At 41.6% G+C, this 24,065-nt stretch overlaps 2 long non-coding RNA genes across 3 annotated transcripts in view; one reads left to right on the forward strand and one right to left on the reverse strand.

The window, feature by feature from the left end:
• LOC130281838 (uncharacterized) overlaps positions 1-21,635 on the forward strand; it is a 144,394-nt gene extending 122,759 nt beyond the window's left edge. The window contains exons 3-5 of the long non-coding RNA XR_008846126.1: positions 2,726-2,826; positions 19,347-19,577; positions 21,257-21,635. This is a non-coding gene — a long non-coding RNA (uncharacterized LOC130281838). The remainder of the gene's footprint in view (positions 1-2,725; positions 2,827-19,346; positions 19,578-21,256) is intronic.
• The window catches only part of LOC130281839 (uncharacterized), an 89,626-nt gene that overhangs the window by 53,661 nt on the left and 11,900 nt on the right, over positions 1-24,065 (reverse strand). Inside the window, exon 3 of one of the 2 annotated variants that reach the window (XR_008846127.1) lies at positions 21,390-21,503. The exons of the other annotated variant lie outside the window; for it this stretch is intronic. This is a non-coding gene — a long non-coding RNA (uncharacterized LOC130281839). Of the gene's footprint in view, positions 1-21,389; positions 21,504-24,065 lie in introns of those variants that run through there. 2 annotated transcript variants of the gene reach the window in all.

A 24,065-nucleotide genomic window follows, 5' to 3' on the forward strand; every position in this document is an offset into this window, starting at 1 on the left:
AGCCGTGATTGATCGGTTCACCCGGTCATCCACTTCATCCAACACCCCAGTCAACAGTCGGTAGGTTCCTCAGACTCAACCCTCACTTGGCATGGCCCTCATGCTGCTGCTGCCACATCAAGGCTCTGTCTTTGTGCTGCTCTATGGTCTCCTCATGCTAATGCTACCACCTCCAGGCTCTGTCTTTGTGCCTCCATATGGTCTCCTCATGCTGATGCTGCCACCTCCAGGCTCTCTCATTGTGCTGCTCTATGGTCTCCTCACGCTGATGCTGCCACCTCCAGGCTCTCTCGTTGTGCTGCTCTAGGGTCTCCTCGTGCAGATACCACCACCTCCAGGCACTGTCATTGTGCCGCCATATGGTCTCCTCATGTTGATGCTGCCACCTCCAGGCTCTCTAATTGTGCTGCTCTATGGTCACTTCATGCTGATGCTGCCACCTTCAGACTCTCTAATTGTTCTGCTCTATGGTGTCCTCATGCTGATGCTACCACCTTCAGACTCTCTCATTGTGCTGCCATGGATACTGCAAAACATAATTAAAGTGCTGGTCCCCAGTTTCCGAAATTCCTCTGCATTAGGGTAACTTTCAGGACTCCTGATGCTGCTGCTGCCACCACCAGGCTGTCTCATTCAGCCACTATATGGTCTCCTCATGCTTCAACAAATTCCAGGCTGTGCCATTCCGCCACCATATGGTCTCTTCATGCTGCCACAAACTCCAGGCAGTAATTCAGCCTCTATATGGTCTCCTCATACTGATGCCACCTCCAGGCTTTGTCACTGTGCTGCCATGTGACATGTGACTCCTTGTAAAATTTGGTCCTTTGTACCCACACGCCGGGGCCCGGGACACTAAAACTTGGGAGTTAAAATTTCAATTTCAAAATTTTAAATATCTTAAATTTCAATGGTCTCCTCATGCTTCTGCTAACTCCAGGCTGTGCCATTCAGACACTATATGGTCTCCTCATGCTTCAGCCAACTTCAGTCTGTGCCATTTAGACACTATATGGCTCCATATGCTTCAGCCAACTCCAGGATATGCCATTCAGCCACTATATGGTCTCTTCGTGATTCAGCCACCTCCAGGCTGTCTCATTCAACCAATATATGGTTTACTGATGGTGCTAGGCACTAGCTACCATAAATCTTCAATTTTCAATGTTTTCCCGTGAAGAAGTTTTTGACACATGGCGACTCCTTCACGCAAATGAAAACCATTTTACATACCATTCTTTAACACATAACAGCTATTCTAGAATAGATCTGATTGTAGTAGATAAATCCCTTATAGATTCGCTCAAGTCATCCACTATTGCTAAAAAAAAAATGGTATGCCGGTAGTCCTAGAGATTGAAGAAGGGGGTACTTTTTCACCTGCATATATATGGAGAGTTAATGAATTTTTGGTATGGGACCCTGAATATCAAGCTGAGTTGTCAGCTGATCTTGCTTCATATTTTCTCTTAAACCTGACCCCAGAGATTAAATATAGCATCATTTGGAACGCGCATAAAGCAGTTATGAGAGGGTCAATCATTAAATGGGGCCATATTTATAAGAAAGAGCGCATGAAAGAATTACATGATCTATTAGAGCAACAGAAAATAGTGGATGACTTGAACAAACAATCACCTTCCAAAGAATTAGCTAATAAATTAAGAGAGATTAGAGATAAAATTCATAAACACTTTTATAAGTATGCAAAACAAATAGGGAAATTAAAATCTCAATATTATGCGTAAAACAAAGAGGGAAAGCTGTTGGCTTCCCGATTAAAAAATAAACATTCAAAATCAAGAATCCCTTATCTCTGGAAGGCTATGTCAACACATAAAATATACCATCCTTCTGAAATTGTTGGAATATTTAAAGATTATTATTCTGAGCTCTATAATCTCTCAATTGAGGGTAATCTTTTACAACCCACAGAATCAAACATACAAGATTTTTTGCAGAAATTATCTCTTCCATGTCTTACACACTTCTCTTAATACTCCTCTATCAATAGATGAAATAACACGGGTTATAAAATCCTCCTCTCTAAATTAAGCTCCAGGTCCTGATGGGCTCACCTCTACTTACTATAAAATATTCTCCGCTATCCTGGTACCACACATGAAGGACTTTTTCACTGAAACAATGACACAAGGAAACCTACCTCGAGAGAATCTTGAGTCACACATTGTGACTTTGCAGAAACCTGGGAAAATGCCAGATAGACCTAACAAGTTTCGTCCAATATCTTTATTGAATGTGGATGTGAAAATGTATGCTACAGTATTAGCTAACCGCCTAACATCAGTAGTCCCTGGCCTGGTGACAAGGGACCAGGTGGGTTTTATTAGAGGCCGTCAGGCCTATGAGAATACTAGAAGAATAATTAATCTTCTCTACCATATAGATAGGAGGAGAATCCCGTCCGCCTTCCTTTCCCTTGATGCCGAGAAGGCATTCGACCGCATACATTGATCATTTGCCTTCTCGGTGCTACAGGCCATGGGATTTGGAGGCACTATATTGCAAGCAATTCAGGCTTTATATTCATCACCGAGCGCCAAGGTCTTCTCGAATGGGGTGATATCCGAGGATTTCCGGATCTCAAATGGTACTCGCCAGGGTTGTCCCCTGTCCCCAATAATTTTTGTTTTATGTATAGAGCCATTGGCTATAGCTTTTCGATCTAGTGAAAAAATTTAAGGTATTTCTATTGGTTCATCAGCGCACCTGATCTCATTATATGCGGATGACGTAATCTTGACTAAGGAGAGTCCGGAACAGTCCCTGGCGGAGGCTATGCGACTTCTGGAATCATTCGGACAGGTATCTAATTATAAATTAAACTCTGCAAGGTCACAAGTTTTAACATACCACATGCCCCCAGAGACAGTAAGAAATTTGAAATAAAAATTTTCATTAGATTGGAGGACAACATATCTCACGTATTTTTCAGCGTTATATACTGTTAATTATGCCCCATTCATACAAATATTTAGAAAGGAGCTAGAATTGATAGGGAGAATAGAGATATCTTGGCTAGGAAGAGTAGCTTCTAAAATGATGGTTCTACCCAAACTGTTGTATGTATATAGAACTACCCCAATTGCCCTACCTGGTTCCTTTTTTAAACAAATCACTCAGTTGATGTCATCTTATATCTGGAAAGGCAAGCGGAAACGTATCTTGATGTCACTAATGACTCGTCATAGAGACAGGGGAGGCTTAGGGGTACCAAACCTTCGTAACTATTATCTAGCAACTATAGTTTCTCAGTTGGACACTTTCATAAGAGATGTAACATTATCAATAACATTGGTTCAGATAGAAGCAGAATGGTGTTCCCCAATGTCACATACACTCATGCCATATTTGAATATATGGAAAGTGAACTCACCAAGATCGATCTCCCCCATTACTATGGCAGGGATGAGGGGTTGGGCAATGTTACAGAATTTAACAAGGAAATCCCAAGAATTAGGACCAATGGAAACCCCTTTGTCAATATTATCAATTGCTATACCTGACCTTAATCTATCGATTTGGATGTCAAAGGGAATAAAAACTATAGAGACGATATATGATAAGGGGGTTATATGCTCCTTTGCTCAACTACAGACTACCTTTGATATATCTAAAAACGACTTTTATATATATATTTAAGAATAAGACATTATATCCAAGATAGAAATAAGGCAGGTTGGCATTATAATGCAGAAGCTTATAGAATATTTAATAGAGCAGAATTCAAGTTACGTCCTATTTATGATTTATTGGAACCATCCCTCCCCCTGGTAGAATATGTGGCATATAGGGCGTGGGAGAGGGAGCTGGAATGTCACATATCAGAGATGGAATGGAAAAAAAACTTCCAGTGTACACGAAGGGCATTACCATGTGTGACACAATTGGAGGTGGCTATTAAAATGAGATTTCGATGGTATGTGACACCAACTAAGCTCCACATCATGTATGCTAATTCAGACCTGGAATGTTGGAGGCATTGTGGAAACAGAGGGACACTTTCACATATCATATGGTTATGCCCAAAACTGAAAATGTTCTTGAATCAAGTGGAAAGAAAGATTAATAAGACAAGTAACAAATAGCAACACACAACTGATACCACAGATGATTATTTTATTGATTGGCATTCAAAAGTATCCAAAGTTACAGAGAATAGCAGTATGCAAGATTCTCACCATGACAAACCTCACTATTATAAAATATTGGAGATCTACAGTGATACCAACTTACAAATAAGTACTAAATGTTATATTCCATTCATACCAATGTCAAAAAGCAATTGCATATAATTCGGGTGGTATAATATCTATTTCATTCTTGAATGAAGCATGGCATCTTTGGATACACACTTTAATAACAAATAATAATTAAGTGGACCAAAGCAAGGGAGGGTTTATTCTTATTCTTAGTTTTCCTTTTTTTTTTTCTTTTATTATAATTTTAAGGCAAGCTGTTATAATATAAAACAGGGTGCAATTCTTATTAATTAATTGACTTTTGCATAAATGAATATGCATAATGCATTAAGCAAATTTTGGTTACAGGTTACATGAAAAATAAAAAAAGGTTTATAAATAGAGGTAATATTGAGAAACCAAACAGCTTGTACTAGAGTAGTATGATGTTTTTGTGATGTTTATGTTTATGTGTTGTATTTGTTTTAATTAAAAAATTGTAAAAAATATTTAACCAAAATTTCAAAATTAATTGTAAGCCCTAGTGTCTACTCATGCTGCTGCCAGCTCCAGGCTGTGTCATTCAGCAACTATATGGTCTCCTTATGCTGCCAACATATCCATGCTGTGTCATTCAGCCACTATATGGTCTCCTCATGTTGCCAACACCTCCACGCTGTGTCATTCAGCAACCATATGGTCTCCTCATGCTGCCAACACCTCCATGCTGTGTCATTCAGCCACTATATGGTCTCCTCATGCTTCAGCCACATCCAAGCTGTGACATTCAGCCACTATATGGTCTCCTCATGCTGCCGACTCCTCCACGTTGTGTCATTCAGCCACTATATGGTCTCCTCATGTTGCCAACATCTCCACGCTATGTCATCTAGCCACTATATGGTCTTGTCATGCTGCCAACACCTCCACACTGTGTCATTCAGCCACTATATGATCTCCTCATGCTGCCAACACCTCCACACTGTGTCATTCAGCCACTATATGGTCTCCCCATGCTGCCAACTCCTCCATGCTGTGTCATTCAGCCACTATATGGTCTCCTCATACTGATGCCACCTCCAGGCTCTGTCATTGTGCCGCTCTGCGGCAGTGATTCTAAAAACGATGCCTGTAATCTGCATGTCATACTGAATAATGGTATAATTTCACTACCCCAGCACACTCCATATGCATGTTAGAACAAAGCAAAGTGTTCTGTAGGCCAGAAATAGCTGTTTTTAATATAGATTTGCCACGAATAAATTCGGATCAAACCACATTTTTTGGTAAAAATTCAGCGAATCGGATAAATCGAATTTTTCAAAAGTTTGCTCATCTCTAATTGTGATGATAACTTGTATGTGTATTACATAGTAACATAGTTCATGAGGTTGAAAAAAGACCAGAGTCCATCAAGTTCAACCTATATCCCTAATGTCTCACCATGACAAACCTCACTATTATAAAATATTGGAGATCTACAGTGATACCAACTTACAAATAAGTACTAAATGTTATATTCCATTCATACCAATGTCAAAAAGCAATTGCGTATAATTCGGGTGGTATAATATCTATTTCATTCTTGAATGAAGCATGGCATCTTTGGATACACACTTTAATAACAAATAATAATTAAGTGGACCAAAGCAAGGGAGGGTTTATTCTTATTCTTAGTTTTCCTTTTTTTTTCTTTTATTATAATTTTAAGGCAAGCTGTTATAATATAAAACAGGGTGCAATTCTTATTAATTAATTGACTTTTGCATAAATGAATATGCATAATGCATTAAGCAAATTTTGGTTACAGGTTACATGAAAAATAAAAAAAGGTTTATAAATAGAGGTAATATTGAGAAACCAAACAGCTTGTACTAGAGTAGTATGATGTTTTTGTGATGTTTATGTTTATGTGTTGTATTTGTTTTAATTAAAAAATTGTAAAAAATATTTAACCAAAATTTCAAAATTAATTGTAAGCCCTAGTGTCTACTCATGCTGCTGCCAGCTCCAGGCTGTGTCATTCAGCAACTATATGGTCTCCTTATGCTGCCAACATATCCATGCTGTGTCATTCAGCCACTATATGGTCTCCTCATGTTGCCAACACCTCCACGCTGTGTCATTCAGCAACCATATGGTCTCCTCATGCTGCCAACACCTCCATGCTGTGTCATTCAGCCACTATATGGTCTCCTCATGCTTCAGCCACATCCAAGCTGTGACATTCAGCCACTATATGGTCTCCTCATGCTGCCGACTCCTCCACGTTGTGTCATTCAGCCACTATATGGTCTCCTCATGTTGCCAACATCTCCATGCTATGTCATCTAGCCACTATATGGTCTTGTCATGCTGCCAACACCTCCACACTGTGTCATTCAGCCACTATATGATCTCCTCATGCTGCCAACACCTCCACACTGTGTCATTCAGACACTATATGGTCTCCTCATGCTGCCAACTCCTCCATGCTGTGTCATTCAGCCACTATATGGTCTCCTCATACTGATGCCACCTCCAGGCTCTGTCATTGTGCCGCTCTGCGGCAGTGATTCTAAAAACGATGCCTGTAATCTGCATGTCATACTGAATAATGGTATAATTTCACTACCCCAGCACACTCCATATGCATGTTAGAACAAAGCAAAGTGTTCTGTAGGCCAGAAATAGCTGTTTTTAATATAGATTTGCCACAAATAAATTCGGATCAAACCAAATTTTTTGGTAAAAATTCAGCGAATCGGATAAATCGAATTTTTCAAAAGTTTGCTCATCTCTAATTGTGATGATAACTTGTATGTGTATTACATAGTAACATAGTTCATGAGGTTGAAAAAAGACCAGAGTCCATCAAGTTCAACCTATATCCCTAATGAGTCCCTACTGAGTTGATCCAGAGGAAGGCAAAAAACCCTCATACTAGAGGTAAAAATTCCTTCACGACTCAAAATATGGCATCAGATTAAATCCCTGGATCAACGTTCTGTCCCTATAAATCTAGTATACATAACCAGTGATGTTATTACTCTCCAAGAATGCATCCAGACCCGTTTTGAACTCCTTTACAGAGCTCATCATGATCACCTCTCCAGGCAGAGAATTCCACAGTCTCACCGCTCTTACAATAAAGAACCCCCATCTGTGCTGGTGTAGAAACCTTCCCTCCTCTAAGTGTAGAGGATGCCCCCTTGTTATAGATACAGTCCTGGGTATAAATAGATCATGGGAGAGATCTCTGCACTATCCCCTGATATATTTATACATAGTTATTAGGTCTCCCCTAAGCCTTCTTTTTTCTAAACTAAATAACCCTAATTCTGATTAATCTTTCTGGGTACTGTAGTCCTCCCATTTCCCGCATTATTCTGGTTGCCTGTCTTTGAACCCTCTCCAGCTCCACTACATCTTTCTTGTACACTGGTGCCCAGTACTGTACGCAGTATTCTATGTGTGGTCTGTACAGCGGTAGAATTATTTGTACAGCGGTAGAATTATTTCCTTGTCGTGGGCATCTATGCCCCTATTGATGCACCCCATGATTTTATTAGCATTGGCAGCAGCTGCCTGACACTGGTTACTAAAGCTAAATTTACTGTTAACTAAGACTCCTAAGTCCTTTTCCATGTCAGTCCTCCCAAGTGTTCTCCCATTTAATACATAATCCCAGCCCGGATTTTTCTTCCCCATATGCATTACCTTACATTTATCACTGTTGAACCTCATTTGCCACTTCCCAGCCCAAACCTCCAACCTATCCAGATCCATTTGTAACAGTGAACTGTCCTCTATTGTGTTTACCGCTTTACAGAGTTTAGTATCATCTGCAAAGATTGTTACTTTACTATTCAACCCCTCAACAGGGTCATTAATAAATATATTAAACAGAACAGGACCCAAGACGGACCCCTGTGGTACCCCACTAGTAACAGTCACCCAATCAGAATAAGTACCATTAATAACCACCCTCTGTTTCCTATCACTGAGTCAGTTACTTACCCACTTACACACATTCTCCCCCAGCCCAATCCTTCTCATTTTATGCACCAACCTTTTATGAGGCACCGTATCAAATGCTTTGGAAAACTCCAGATATACGACATCCAGCGATTGCCCCGGTCCAGTCTGGAGCTCACCTCCTCATAAAAGCTGATCAGGTTAGTTTGACAGGATCGATCCCTCATAAACCATGCTGATATGGGGTCATACATTTATTTTTATTAAGATACTCCAAAATATCATCCCTTAGAAAACCCTCAAACAATTTACATACACCGGAGGTTAAACTAACAGGCCTATAATTCCCTGGGTCACCTTTTGTTCCCTTTTTAAATATTGGTACCACATTTGCTATGTGCCAGTCCTGGAAACTGTAATATTTTTTTTTCAAAGCTACTGCAGTTTTTTGAGCCAGAGCCAGTACTTGATCCAGCAGAATTCAGCCTGAGGCTACATTTCCTCTTTGCAATTTTTGATCCAAAGCCAAAAGTGGGTATGGCTTTGGCTGCTGTGGCAGTTATCTAAAAACTGCCAAGTGAAAACCCAGCCTAAAGCAAATAGTTGGGCTTGAAATACTCTCTAACCTCTTAAGGACGCACGAGCTGACCCCGCATCATAGCGGGTTGGCCCCGGCGGCTATCAACGGCTGGGACCTGTGGCTAATACCGGACATCACCGATCAAAGTTGATCGCTGCATCTAAAATGAAAAAAATCCTTCCCGGCAGCTCAGTTGGGCTGATGGGATCACCATGGTAAGACCACTGTGTCCTGGTCAGCTGAGAGGAAGGGAGGAGGGTCCCTACCTTACTCCTTGCTGTCCGATCGGCGATCTATTGCTCCATGCCTGATATCCAGGCTGGAGCAGCAGAGCGCCGATAACACTGATCAATGTTATGCTATGGCATAACATTGATCAGTGTCTGCAATCTGAAGATTGCATGTTATAGTCCCCTATGGGGGCTATAAATGAGTAAAAAAAAAAAAGTTAATAAATGTGAGTTAACCCTTTCCCTAATAAAAGTTTGAATCACCCCCCCTTTTTCCCATTAAAAAAAAAAATATGTAGACAAAAATAAATATAAACATATGTGGTATCGCCGCATGCATAAATGTCCGAACTATAAAAATATAATGTTAATTATACCTCACGGCCAATGGCGTACATGTAAAAAAAATTCCAAAGTCCAAAATTGCGTATTTTTGGTCACTTTCTATACCATAAAAAATTTATAAAAAGAGATCAAAAGGTCCAGTCAAAACAAAAATGGTACCGATAAAAACTTCACATTATGGCAAAAAAATTAGCCATCATACCGCCCCATATGCTGAAAAATAGAAAAGTTATAGGTATCAGGAGAGGACATTTTTAAACCTACAAAATTACATGCAAAAAGTTGTAATTTTGTAGCAGTAGTTAAATAAAATCAAAGCTATATAAGTTTGGTATCATTTTAATCGTGTAGAACTACAAAATAAAGATAAAGTGTAATTTTTACCGAAAAGTGCACTGCGTAGAAACGGAAACCCTCAAAATTACAAAATGGCGTTTGTTTGTTTTTTATTCTGTCCCACTAATAATTTTTTGGGGTTTTGCCGTAGCTTTAGTGATGAAATAATTGATGTAATTACAATGGAAAATTGGTAGCACATAAAACATGCCCTCATTTGGGTCTGTAGGTGGAAAAGGGAAAACGGTGAGGAACCCTGAGTCACTAAGGGGCTAAAGGCCCTTTTACACGGCTGATAATTGGGCAAATGAAAATTCCTAAGAATGCTTGTTCCCAATAACTGGCCTGTGTAAAAGGGCCATTGATCAGTCAACGAACAGGAAAATGCTCATTTGTTGGTAGATTGAATCTTCTGTGTCTAAACAGGTGCGACTTACAATCATGAATTTAAAGGGTTGAAACAATGATCCAGCAATCGTTTATGCAGCACAGCCCCACAATTGATCGAGCCCTATATAGAGTCAGTAAAGAAAAGCCAATCACCGAAAACAATGCTTGTTTCCTCCCTCAACCCGGCTAAATGGGTCTTTAAGGAAAAAATACATACAATACATTGTTTAGCTTATTTCACTCCTGTCTTTATAGAAGACAACTCTTTTCCATACACCATTTTAGGGCAGATAAACATAGACATATTAGATCAGTGTTTACCATTAGGGGTCTCCCCAGAAAAACTACAACTCCAAGCATTCTGGACAGCTGGAGGTACTCTGGTTGGAAAACACTGTACAATGATCCCTCAACTTACAATGGCCTCAACATACAATAGTTTCAACATACAATGTTTTTTTCTGGACCATTGTAACTTAAAACCAGACTCAACATACAATGCTATGGACAGTCCAGATCTGTGAAACATTTCAATGGCTGGAAGACCTGACCAATTAGAATGGACATTCACTGGTAAATCACTTGTATCACTGAAGTGCATGCACTGACTGGCTGTCTGGGGTAGTGCCCCCTACAGTACAGGGAGGGACTAAAAGTTTTGTACTACTCCTTACCTGTGCCAGGGTTAGCTGCTCCTTTGGACTCCAAGTAAGGGCGGCTCCTTTAAGGACACTGTGTGCACTGTATAGCAGTGGCGTTGCGACCGGGGTGCGGGGGGTGCGGCCCGCACCGGGTGACACCATCCTGATGGGGTGACACCAAGTACGCCCCCGGTCCTCACTTGCGCTGTCTCTGTAATAGCAACCACCCTCCTCCTCCCCCCCACTCGCGCTGTCTCACTAGTCTCCGTACTAGTAGCACACCCCCCCCCCCCCCCCCCCCGTCCCCCGTCACCTGCACAGTGAACCGGCCTGCGACCCACCGTCTTCTGTTGCGCCGGCCCGACGTCACTCCGCACAGGGCCGCGCAGGAGGACGTGAGTGACGTCACTCGCAGAGCGCCCGCAGAGAAGGAGCGCTTCGCTGGATGAGTAAGTGAGTGTGTGTCTGTTTCACTCGATCTCTGTTTGTGTGTCTCTCTCTCTCTGTCTGTGTGTGTGTGACAGTGACTCTGTGTGTGTGTGACTCTGTGACTGTGTGTGACTGTCTGTGTGTGTGTGTGTGTGTCTCTGTCTGTGAGTGTGTCTCTGTGTGTTTGTGTGTGTGTGTGTGTGTGTCTGTCGCTATCTCTGTCTGTATGTGGCTGTCTGTGTGTGACTGTGTGTGTGTGTGTGTCTCTGTCTGTGAGTGTGTATCTCTGACTGTGTGTGTGTGTGTGTGTGTGTGTCTCTGTCTGTGAGTGTGTATCTCTGACTGTGTGTGTCTCTCTCTATCTATCTGTGTGTGTCTCTGTGTTGTGTGTGTGTGTGTTTTTTTTTTTGTGTGGGGGGAGGGGGGGTTTGTTTGAACCAGCGATCTAATGTGGGGAGACTTTGACCTATTGTGGGGAACTTGCAAGGGAACCTGCGGCCTAATGGGGGGAAACTATTACCAAATGTGGGGAATTTATGCTACCTAATGTGGGGAAACTGGTACCTAATGTGGGGAATCTGTGCTACCTAATGTGGGGAAACTGCTACCTAATGTGTGAAATCTGTGCTACCTAATGTGTGGAATCTGTGCTACCTAATGTGGGGAAATTACTACCTACTGTGGGGTAACTGGTACCAAATGTGGGGAATCTATGCTACCTAATGTGGGTAAACTGATACCTACCTAATGTGGGGAACTGCTACCTACCTTAAGGGTACGTTCACACGCGCTGATTTTTTTGCGGGTTTTCCGCTGCGTATTTGAAAGTGGGCGGGTTCTTCTCGGCTGTCCGCAGCAGACTTTCTGCGGCGGAATGTACACTGCAGAAAATCCGCCACAAGCCCCATTGGAGTCAGTAGGGACTGTGGCGGAATTTCCGCAGCGTAAATTCCGCCACGGAAAATCTGCTGCGGACAGCCGAGAAGAGCCCGCCCATTTTCAAATACGCAGCGGAAAACCCGCTAAAAAAAATCTGCCCTTGTGAACGTACCCTAAAGGGGTAGTCCAGTGGTGAAAAACTTATCCCCTATCCTAAGGATAGGGGATAAGTTTGAGATCACGGGGGGTCTGACCTCTGGGGCCCCCTGCGATCTCTCTGCACGGGGGCCAGGCTCTCCGGCCAGATAGCGGGTGTCGACCTCCGCACGAAGCGGCGGCCGACACGCCCCCTCAATACATCGCTATGGCAGAGCCGGAGATTGCCGAAGGCAGCGCTTCGGCTCTGCCATAGAGTTGTATTGAGGGGGCGTGTCGGCCGCCGCTTCGTGCGGAGGTCGACACGCCCCCTTCCCGCGGGCTGTCGGGGCTCCGTACAGGAGATCGCAGGGGGCCCTATCCTTAGGATAGGGGATAAGTTTTTTACCACTGGGTTCACCACTGGACTACTCCTTCAAGTGGGGGAACTGCTGCCTACCTAATGCTCCCCCCCCCCGGCAGTAGCACCCTCATCATCCACCAGCAAACCCCTCCAGCAGCAGCAACTCCATCAGCAGATCCTGATGGTGGATGATGGGGGTGCTCCTGCCAGGAGGATGATGCTGCCGATGGATGATGGGGGTGATACTGCCAGGGGGGATGGCCAGTAGCACCCTCATCATCCTCCAGCAACACCCCCCCAGTACTAGCACCCCCATCATCCACTAGCAACACCACCAGATTTATATTCAGAGGGTACAGTATGTGGCAGATTAATATTCAGAGTGTACAGTATGTGTTGGGATTATATTCAGAATGTACAGTGTGTGGTAGTATTATATTCAGTGGGTACGGTGTATGGAAGGTTTATAATCAAAGAGTGTAGTGTATATTAGTATTATATTTAGAGGGTACAGTGTGTGTTGGTATTATATTCAGAATGTACAGTGTGTGGTAGTATTATATTCAGTGGGTACGGTGTATGGAAGGTTTATAATCAAAGAGTGTAGTGTATATTAGTATTATATTTAGAGGGTACAGTGTGTGGCGGTATTATATTCAGAGGGTACAGTATGTGGCGGTATTATATTCAGAGTGTACAGTATGTGTTGGTATTATATTCAGAATGTACAGTGTGGTAGTATTATATTCAGTGGGTATGGTGTATGGAAGGTTTATAATCAGAGTATAGTGTATAGTAGTATTATATTTAGAGGATACAGTGTCTGTCAGGTTTATAATAATTATTGTTTTCATATAGAGGATGAGAATGCGCTGACATAGTGAGGAGACGTCTGGGCGTCACATTCTACAGACAGAAGTTTTAGCTGGACCAGGCGGTATGTACCATCTGAATTAGATAAGGAAAGACTATAGAGAAGACGTCACCTGTAGTCACTGATAGAGATGAGCGAATTTACAGTAAATTCGATTCGTCACGAACTTCTCGGCTCGGCAGTTGATGACTTATCCTGCATAAATTAATTCAGCTTTCAGGTGCTCCCGTGGGCTGGAAAAGGTGGATTCAGTCCTAGGAGACTCTCTATTAGGACTGTATCCACCTTTTCCAGCCCACCGGAGCACCTGAAGGCTGAACTAATTTATGCAGTAAAAGTCATCAACTGCCGAGCCGAGAAGTTCGTGAAGAATCGAATTTACTGTAAATTCGCTCATCTCTAGTCACTGATATCATTGTACATTGTCCTCTCTATGTCCCATCAGAGCTGTAGTCACTTGTCAGTTCTACAGTTATGATGAGTGAAACTACAACTCCCAGCATAACCTCACCACTGCATAAAGGGGTACTCTACTGGAAAACATTTTTTTTAATCAACTGGTGCTACAAAGTTAAACAGATTTATAAATTACTTCTACTTAAAAATCGTAATCCTTCCAGTACTTCTTACCTGCTGTATAAGTGATTCACAGGAAGTTCTTTTCTTTTTTAATTTATTTTCTGTCTGACCACAGTGCTCTCTGCTGACACCTCTGTCCATGTCAAGAACTGTCCATAGTAGGAGCAAATCCCCATTGCAAACCTATCCTGCTCTGGACAGTTCCTAACATGGACAGACAGAGCACTGTGGACAGACTGGAAAGAACTACACAACTTCCTGTGGAGAATACAACAGCTGATAAGTACTGTAAGGATTAAGATTTTAAATGGAAATAATTTAAAAATCTGTTTAACTTTCTGGCACCAGTTGATATAAAAGTAAATGTTTTCCAGTGGAGTACCCCTTTAAGTATTTCTGGGAGCTGTATATTTAAATGGTGAAAACTTCTTTAACACTTTCCTATTCTGTGGCAACTGGTATATCTGATTATTATACTGGAATTTCTCACAGTGCGCTACAACAGTGGTGTCTGTCACAACAGGCTAAAAACTTACTGGGGGGGGGGGAGGTATGGGGTGACACCATTTTCTACCGCACCGGGTGACACCAACCCTAGCAACGCCACTGCTGTATAGGACCTTGAAGAAGCTCCTGTCCTCTACACAGACAGTGATTTACAGCTTCCAGCAGCTCTTTCTTACTTTTATATGTAATGATTTGCTTTATCTCTTTTAGTTATCTACTTAATTTTCTTTAATCTTCACCTTTTCCTATTTTGGATGGCATTTTGGGCTTCAGAACCAATTACCAGGTTTCTATAGAGTTCTGGTCTCAACATACAATGGTTTCAACATACAATGGTCATCCTGGAACCAATGAATATTGTAACTTGAGGGACCACTGTATCAGACAGAGCGGAAAGCCATCTGTGTTCTTCAGTAGGGTCACGGTTTTGGAGCTGGATCTGTGACGATCATAGGTGATTTCACTGGACTCAACATATTTCCAGCTGCCAGACGTAGCGGCAATAACTGAGCAGCAATATTTATTGACCCCCTAAAGTTACGTTGTGAAGTTGTCAACAAGAATTTTTTGTTTTTGTAAACCGAATGCTTGCAAATATAAAAGGAGGCACAAAAGTAGATAGATTTAATATGTATGTGATTCTTGTCACCAAAAGCTCAATATATATATATATATATATATATATATATATATATATACATACAGTGGTCCCTCAACATACGATGGTAATCCGTTCCAAATGGACCATCGTTTGTTGAAACCATCGTATGTTGAGGGATCCGTGCAGTGTAAAGTATAGGACAGTGGTCTACAACCTGCGGACCTCCAGATGTTGCAAAACTACAACACCCAGCATGCCCGGAGAGCCAACGGCTGTCCGGGCATGCTGGGAGTTGTAGTTTTGCAACATCTTGAGGTCCACAGGTTGAAGACCACTGGTATAGGAAGTTGTACTCACCTGTCCCCGCCGCTCCGGACCATCACCGCTCGTCACCGCTGCCCTGGATGTCGCCTTCCATCGCTGTCGCCGTGTCCCTGGGGTGTCCCCGACGCTCCGTCAAGGCTTCTGCATCCCTGGCATCCTCGCTCTCCGTCGCCGCCATCACGTTGCTACGCACGCCTCTTCTATTGGATGTTGGTATGTCGTGCGCAGCGACGTGATGACGACGATGGAGAGCGCCGCCAATGCAGGGGATCCCGAAGAGAACGCGCCGGTGCCCCGAGGACAGGTAAGTGATCGTCAGCGGACCACACGGGGCACCGTAAACGGCTATCCGGTGGCAGCTGAAGCAGTCTGTGCTGCCGGATAGCCGTTTATGCGATGGCCCCGACATACAAAAGCATCGGATGTTGATGCTGCCTTCAACATGCGATGGCCTCTGAGAAGCCATCGTATGTTGAAATGATCGTATGTCAGGTACATCGTAGGTCGGGGGGGGGGGGGGGTCACTGTATTAAACTGTAACATGTATCCTATTGGAGAAGCAGAATAAGTGTGTGTCAGTATCTAATCTTCTTTATTTCATGTGTTTTGAGCCAGTTCTCCAAGGCTGTGCATGTGAAGGATGGACGCTTTTCTATTTTCACCAGACCAGTTTCAAGACTAATATGCTGTTGTGAGCTGAGATACTGCCAGGTACATTTATAGGGAGCTGTAACTTAAATCCTCCAGTCTGAACGCTGCGAAATGTCTGTGTTACATCTCTCCAGAGGGAGCCAGGGAGCAGTTTAAACACAGACAAGCCGGTATTGTATTGTCAGCGGCTACATCCAGACAATAAGTCACCATAACAAGATTTAAATGATATTATGAACAAAATTTACGGGGAGAGAGATTGACAACCAATGATTTTTGGAAATGACAACCTGTCATCTATGTCTGCACCTTATTTCCCTGTTGAAAAAAAAATTCAATATTGACTATAATCCACAATGGGAAAGCTAGAGAGGGTTATGGATTTACTCACAGAACAATTCTGTAAACCCTAAGCCTATGACAACATCACCGGACCAATGTCTTGGAAGAATTACATTTAAAGGGGTACTCCAGTAGAAAACATTTTTTTTTTTCAAATCAACTGGTGCCAGAAAGTTAAACAGATTTGTAAATTACTTCTATTAAAAAATCTTAATCCTTCCAATACTTTACAGATGCTGTATGTTCCACAGGAAATTGTGTAGTTCTTTTCAGTCTGGCCACAGTGCTCTCTGCTGACACCTCTGTCCGTGTCAGGAACTGTCCAGAGCAGGATAGGTTTCCTATGTGGTCAGACAGAAAAGAAGAAGTCATGTTCCTCTGGAGCATACAGCAGCTAAGTACTGGAAGGATTAAGCTTTTTTTTTTTTTTTTTTTTTTTTATAAAAGCAATTTACAAATGTGTTTAACTTTCTGACACTAGTTGATTAAAAAAAAAAAATCCATCCTAGTACCCCTTTAAGCATGATGGCAGCTCACACATTTTTAAAATCAAATTTAGCTTTGAGAGTCCCTTTTAATATAATACCCTGCTCAAGAAAATAAAGGGAACACTTGTAACTCCAAGTCAATCACACTTCTGTGAAATCACACTGTCCACTCAGGAAGCAACAATGATTGACAATCAATTTCACATGCTGTTGTACAAATGGAACAGACAACAGGTAGAAATTCTAGGCAATTGGCAAGACACCCCTCAATAAAGGAGTGGTTCTGCAGGTGGTAACCACAGACCACTTCTCAGTTTCTATGCTTTCTGGCTGATGTTTTGGATGCTGGTGGTGCTTTCACTCTAGTGGTAGCATGAGATGGAGTCTACAACCCACACAAGTGGCTCAGGTAGTGCAGCTCATCCAGGATGGCACATCAATGCGAGCTGTGGCAAGAAGGTTTGCTGTCTGTCAGTGTAGTGTCCAGAGCATGGAGGTGCTACCAGCAGACAGGCCAGTACATCAGGAGACGGGGAGAAGACCATAGGAGGGCAACAACCCAGCAGCAGGACCGCTACCTCCGCCTTTGTACAAGGAGAAGCAAGAGGAGCACTCCAGCAGGCCAAAATGACCTCCAGCAGGTCACAAATGTGCATGTGTCCACTCTAACGGTCAGAATCAGACTCCATGAGGTTGGTATGAGGGCCTTACTCAAATTACTCATCATGTTGGCTTATTGGAAGGGGATAGACTTTACAATGTGGTTATAATCTGTAAATCTGTATAAGTCATATCTAGTTCATGTACATAAGTCTACATAGGAGCTGTACACAGAAAGGAAATATTTTTGTTGTTGTTTTAAATACATTGGGGCAATAAAAACACATAGATGCAGCGGTTTGCACAATATCCGAAAAGGATTCTCTGTATAATAAAAACTGTCAGAGCTATGAGATGTATTTATGAAACATGGTTAGCATCCATCATGATATTTCTAAGCTATGCCAATACATTTTCAGCATTGCGAGTTCACTAGATAACACAGTCTGACCTTTCACTCTACCGGATGAATTTTTCAATATGTCTAAAGGCACTGCGGCTTTGGGCTACATAATAGATCTAAGAAAAGGGATGCCAACTGCGCACTAGTCATTTATACTAATAAAAAAAGTTATTATATTTGTTATGACATTTTGCTGTATTGAATGTGTATAACTAATGTGTATAAGTAATACAGTAGTATAATGTGTACATTTTATGCTTTTTCTTTGCTTACCTGGCCTGATAATTTATAATTAAATTAGGGGTGGCTCATTGGATGTAACTTGTTACATATGGATTAGCTTCAAGGAACTGATAGCAAAATGGTCACTTTCTTGTTGATTAGACCTGATGAGAAATTTTTGCTTACCGTCATATGTCAGAAATTGTTTAACATGTGACGACCAATATACAGCTGCCCTTTCTTTTGCAGCTTACTGTACTAGAACTTATAAAAAAAAACTTTAAGAATTTGTTTTACACTCCATCTATGGATTTGTATCCATAGATATGACTTAAAGGGGTATTCCGGGATCTAACATTTTATCCCCTATTCAAAGGATAGGGGATAAGATGCCTGATCGCAGGGGACCCACTACTGGGACCCCCCACAATCTTGCTGCAGCACCCGCATTGAAAATGTGGAGCTGCGTCTCCAGTTTTGGAAACCTCCAGTTTCCGGGTCTGGAGACGTGAAGTAACGCCACCCCCCCCCCCCCCTCGTGATGTCATGCCATGTCCCCTCCATTCATGTCTAGGGGATGGGGCGTAATGGCTGAAGGGGGCGTGATGTGATGTCACGAGGGGTGTGTGGCCTTATGTCATGTCTCCAGTCACGGAAACCGGAGGTTTTTCAAAACTGGGGATGCAGCTCTGCCTACAATGCGGGTGCTGCGGCGAGATCGCCTGGCCCCCCGTGATCAGACATCATATCCCCTATCCTTTGGATAGGGGATAAAATGTTAGATCCCGGAATACCCCTTTAAGAGTTGCCCATTGTAACCAACCAAATTCTTAAAAGGAATTTTATAACTTGCCACACCCCCTACATAGTTTACTCCTTAATATGCCCTTTGTGGCTTATTTTCTGGGGGCAAAACCATTTGCCAACTTTATGACCATTTCCGTGAGCACTTGCGCTCCATATGTGTTGGCGTTGGGGTACTTAAATTAATTGCCCACATGAATCAAGTACACAATGGCGACTGCAGCAAACTCCACTTTGCTGGGTTGGAGCAGATACTCCAACTTCCAGATGGTGGTGATCGCCACTCTGTGCTTTTACGAAGAGAAGCCCAGTGGATCATCAGATTAGATGCCACTGGTCCCCTGGGCTTGAACGATCGCTATGAGGTCGCTCCTCTTCTATGATATTTTGGCTGTGGCTTCACCTACACTATGCTATCTTTGCTGGATACATGTTTAATTTGTCTTGTTCACTGTTTTTGTAGATCTTCTACCTTATTTCCTTGTCCCCAATCACATGACTGAATTGGCTTCCCCCGTTGCTATGAAGCTCCGCTGCACACCGCCCATATATAACGAAGTAGCGCTAGCGGAAGCTATACTCCACCAAGAGGAAGTGCATCACTGCATAAAACAGTTCTGTCTCTCCCGCCTCCCCATCCCACCAGCCCGTAGCTGTTATGCTCCTGGATTGAATAAACCAGACCTATGGATCAGTGAGTGCTGTCTACTGTCCTTCCTTCACACGGCAAGTTTTTTATTCTTCTTCCGGACACTGAACCCCCATTATCCAGCCATCCAGGGTCTCCCCAGCACTATCCTGTATATGATCCAAGCACTTCTAGTGCTGCTGTGCCGGCCTTTCCATACATTTTTCTATTGGACTTAAATTCTTAAAAGGCCATTCCAAAAGATACCATTAGAAAGACAGTCAACTGATACTATTTAGTTCCAAGATCTGACTTGAGTCTTTGCCTGTACCATTAAAATAAGGTTTTTCTTAAATAAGGGGATGCGACCATTTTTCTTAGGCGATGTCAACATGCAACTTTACATACAGTCCAAGCTTATCATTTTTGTGGCCCAACAGTAGAGCTGATTACTGAGTAGCCTATAAACTGTGGGGAACCTGGTAGCTGGTTGGAGATGCCCCAGCAGTGATATGAGCCGTTATACACTTCCAAATGAAATCTATGGGCTGTCCAATTTGTTCTATATGTTATGGGTCCTCTGGAGTAAAACATTCTTATTGTCTTCACTCGTAACGCTGCCTTATTGATGCTCTTAACACTGCCTGATCTAGCAACCCTCTTTATTAATTCAGAATTCACAAAACTAGACAACCTCATATATTTTCTGTCCTTTAAAAGGCGATATTTCTCATGATTCTTGAACCTATAATCCTCCATAATATTGTAGCCAAGATTTTCTATTGTTTGTTTCATTTTAAAACTGTATGTGATTATTATCCTCTTTTAGTCTTTTAGAAACTTTATTTAGGTTAGATTTCCACACAGGTTTTGTTCAGGTGTTTTTTTTATTTTGTTGGGAAAACTACCACTACAGTTGAGCCAAAGCCAGAAGTGTATTCAATAGGAATAAGAAATACGAAGGAAGGACTTATACGTCTCCTTCCCACTGGATCAACCTCTGAGTTTGGCTCAAAAACTGCAGTGGCAATTTTCCAAAGAACGTCAGAAAAAAACCTGTGTGGAAACTGACTTTTTTGCATAGCAGAGATAATTTGGACCTTAAATTTACCATGAGGTGTAAAATAAAAATATCTACTTACCACAAGACAGTCAATGGACAGTGAAGAATACATATGTTTTGAAAAGCATGCGATAGCTTGATGAAGAGTAGATTCTAATAACAAAATACAATATAATGATGTTTTGCTGTTACTTAATAGGGACGTTAACTGTTACATTGTACATTTTCTAGTAATGGGGAAAAGTAAATAGTGTCGGTAAATTGAGAATATGTACCCCCGTGACATGAGAATTTAACAGTTAGATCAGCATACATTTCCTCTAGGCATAAACTGACATCTGTCATTTTACTTTTTCCCTGTAGTATGGAATAAAAGCAGAACAAATGACCACCCAATGGGAACGCCGGTACATCCGAATTGCAGTTAGGTGTCATTTGTCAGATTGAGAGTTTTAACACATTCAGTAGAACTAAGCATTTCTCTTGGGAAAACGGTGACATTCTGTTTGGTTACATGATACAAATTTACTTCAGTTAGATAAGTTGCAACTCAAGCGGGATATTTGTTGCCACTGCATTTTAATAATGATCCGAGAAGTTACCATCAGTTGTAAACAATGGATTTTTTGCAACGTCAAACTAATACAAACAAAAGACTGACACTTTCAACATCTTCCCCCAGCCCGCGGGAGGTCATTTTATGGCGCTGGTTGCAAATCCGTCTGCTGATGAGCTACAAGAACTTGATGAATTACAGAAAGATGAGTCTCTCAAGCTGGTTCGTTGACAGCGCCAGTCATTTTCGAAAATCGTAACACACCTTATTAATTTAACTCTTTCGCACTTCCCATATGTCAAGAGTTTTTGCCGCTAGCTATAAATGGAAACGTTTCGTTCAAATGTCTTCATTCTTGAAACATTCCTCGTATCTGAAAAGCCAAAAATATAGTAAATATCAACAGTGCAACGTTTTTAGTTATATAGAAAGATAGCCATGTTGGTCAAGGAACTATTTTCATAAAAATTCAACAGGTTGGAATATCTATTAAGACAATAGAAATTTTGACCTTCAAGTAGAACCTATGCCAGATATCCCTACTACACTAGACCTCAAAAAACTTTAAGAATTAGTTTTATGCTCCATCTAGGGATTTGTATGAACCTAAGATAGATAAAATTTGAGAGTTGCCCATCATAACCAACCAAATTCCATTTTTCTCTTTCTAATTCCATCTACAAAAGTCATGTCTACTCTACTCAATACACCAAGCACAGAAAAGACCAGCCTGATCGAAATGCACACCCAAAAATAACAATGAGATTAAAATAATTATACTTATCTTATTGTTATTTTAGGTGTGCTTATCTTTTCTGTCCTTGCTGTAGTTTGTATTTTTACAGCACTGAGATAGAACCCTCCTTGTACTTATTATGCTGAGCCCCCACATATCTACAAGTTTTACTCCACTCAATAGTCATGGGGCTAAAATATATATATTTTATTTCATCAATAAAACTTTTGTTTGAACCCAGCCATTCTGTTTGCTTATAGTACAAAGAGTAGGCATTTAGAGCAAAGTTCGTAACAGCTTACCCTCAGAGCAGGCGCACGGACCAGATGTGGACTCCGCCTCAACAATATGCAAGAAGAAGAAGGATCGTCCAGCGCTTGACTCAGGGAACAGGTACTTTATTTAGGATAACATGGAGAACTAACAGGTAAACAAAGACACGTGACGCGTTTCGGCTCGAGTCACTGAGCCTTACTCATACAAAGGCTTAGTCATGACTAAGGCTCGGTGACTCGAGCCGAAATGCGTCACGTGTCTTCATGTACCTGTTAGTTCTCCATGTTATCCTAAATAAAGTACCTGTTCCCTGAGTCAAGCGCTGGACGATCCTTCTTCTTCTTGCAAAGAGTAGGCATTGTTATATAATAGCATGCTATAGTTTGATGATGAGTTTTATGTCATGTTATATCTTTACCTGTTACTTTATATAAGGACTGGAACTTTATGCATTTTTTAGCAATGGGAAAAAGTAAAAAGTGATATAAAAATGAGAATGTGATCCCCTATGATGTAAGCATTAAGTGAAAAATAAAAGGGGTGTTGTCCAATTTTAAGGGATGCAGAAAGTAATGCCACCAAGAATATTTATTACTATGTCTTAAAGTGGTACTCAGTGGAATTTTTTTTATTTTAAATCAACCGGTGCCAGAAACTTAAGCAGATTTGTAAATTACTTCTATAAAAAAAATCTTAATCCTTCCAGTACTTATCAGCTGCTGTATAATACAGAGGAAGTTCATTTATTTTTTAATTTCTTTCTGTTTGTCCACAGTGCTCTTTGCTGACACCTCTGTCCATGTCAGGAACTGTCCAGAGCAGGAACAATTCCGCATAGCAACCCTCTCCTGCTCTGGACAGTTCCTGACATGGACACAGGTGTCAGCAGAAAGCACTGTGGACAGACAAAAAAATAAATTCAAAAAGAAAAGAACTTCCTCTGTATTATACAGCAGCTGATAAGTACCGGAAGGATTTAGATTTTTTTTTAATAGAATTTAATTTACAAATCTGTTTAACTTTCTGGCACCAGTTGATTAAAAAAACATTTTTTCCACCGGAGTACCCCTTTAAGGTTCAGAGTTGCAGGCACCATCAGTTAAGGCATTAGGAAATTAGTAAGAGAAAGTAGTTTTACTTACTTTGCCCGAAGTTTGTGCGTTTCAGGTTTACTGGTGATTCCGGTAAACAGTCAAAGGGATCAGCCAACTCAGCATGTGCTTCCTCCCCGCTCTGACCTGCTTCCAGCATGGAACCCTGTACGTAAATCAGATGATCCTGCATGATTGATGTACAGGACTCTATGCTAAGAGTAAGAAGGAGGCTGGGAGGAGGCGTGACGCTGTGAGAGTCGGCTGACCCCTTTGATTGTTCACCGAAATTATCAGACAGCCTGAATATTAGTTTACTAACCGCAGGCAAAGTGAGTAAAGGTACCTTCGCTTACATCTCCTACTGCTCTAACTGTCGGTGCCTGCAATTCCGAACCTTGTATGAAGATGACAGTTGCACTTTAGGTTGGTTAAAAACACTACATAACATCCCTATTCTCAAATATTAAATTAAGCAAGTTTTCTTAACATTTATTACTAGTTTGCTGTTACCAGTTCAGGTTAGATGAAGTCACCTTGTCCATGTATACCACCAACTTTGCACTCGATGCACCATTGCTATACACTCTAGAGTAGTAGTCCTCAATCTATTACCCTCCCAGTATGTGTGACAGCCACAGCTGAAGAGCCACAGGTAGACAGTGTTAGTAAACATTTTCTTAAAATGTGTATCATTGTTTAAATCTTGCTGTTATATGAACAAATCTATGCAACCTCTCCCGAACTCCCAAATCTCCAACTATGTTAAGTCCTAATGCCTTCATTACCACTTTTTCATTCTTAGTGACTGTCTAAAAGTTTGTTATTTAGA

Source organism: Hyla sarda, chromosome 7 (genome assembly GCF_029499605.1).
Source record: "Hyla sarda isolate aHylSar1 chromosome 7, aHylSar1.hap1, whole genome shotgun sequence".
Lineage (NCBI taxonomy): Eukaryota > Metazoa > Chordata > Amphibia > Anura > Hylidae > Hyla > Hyla sarda.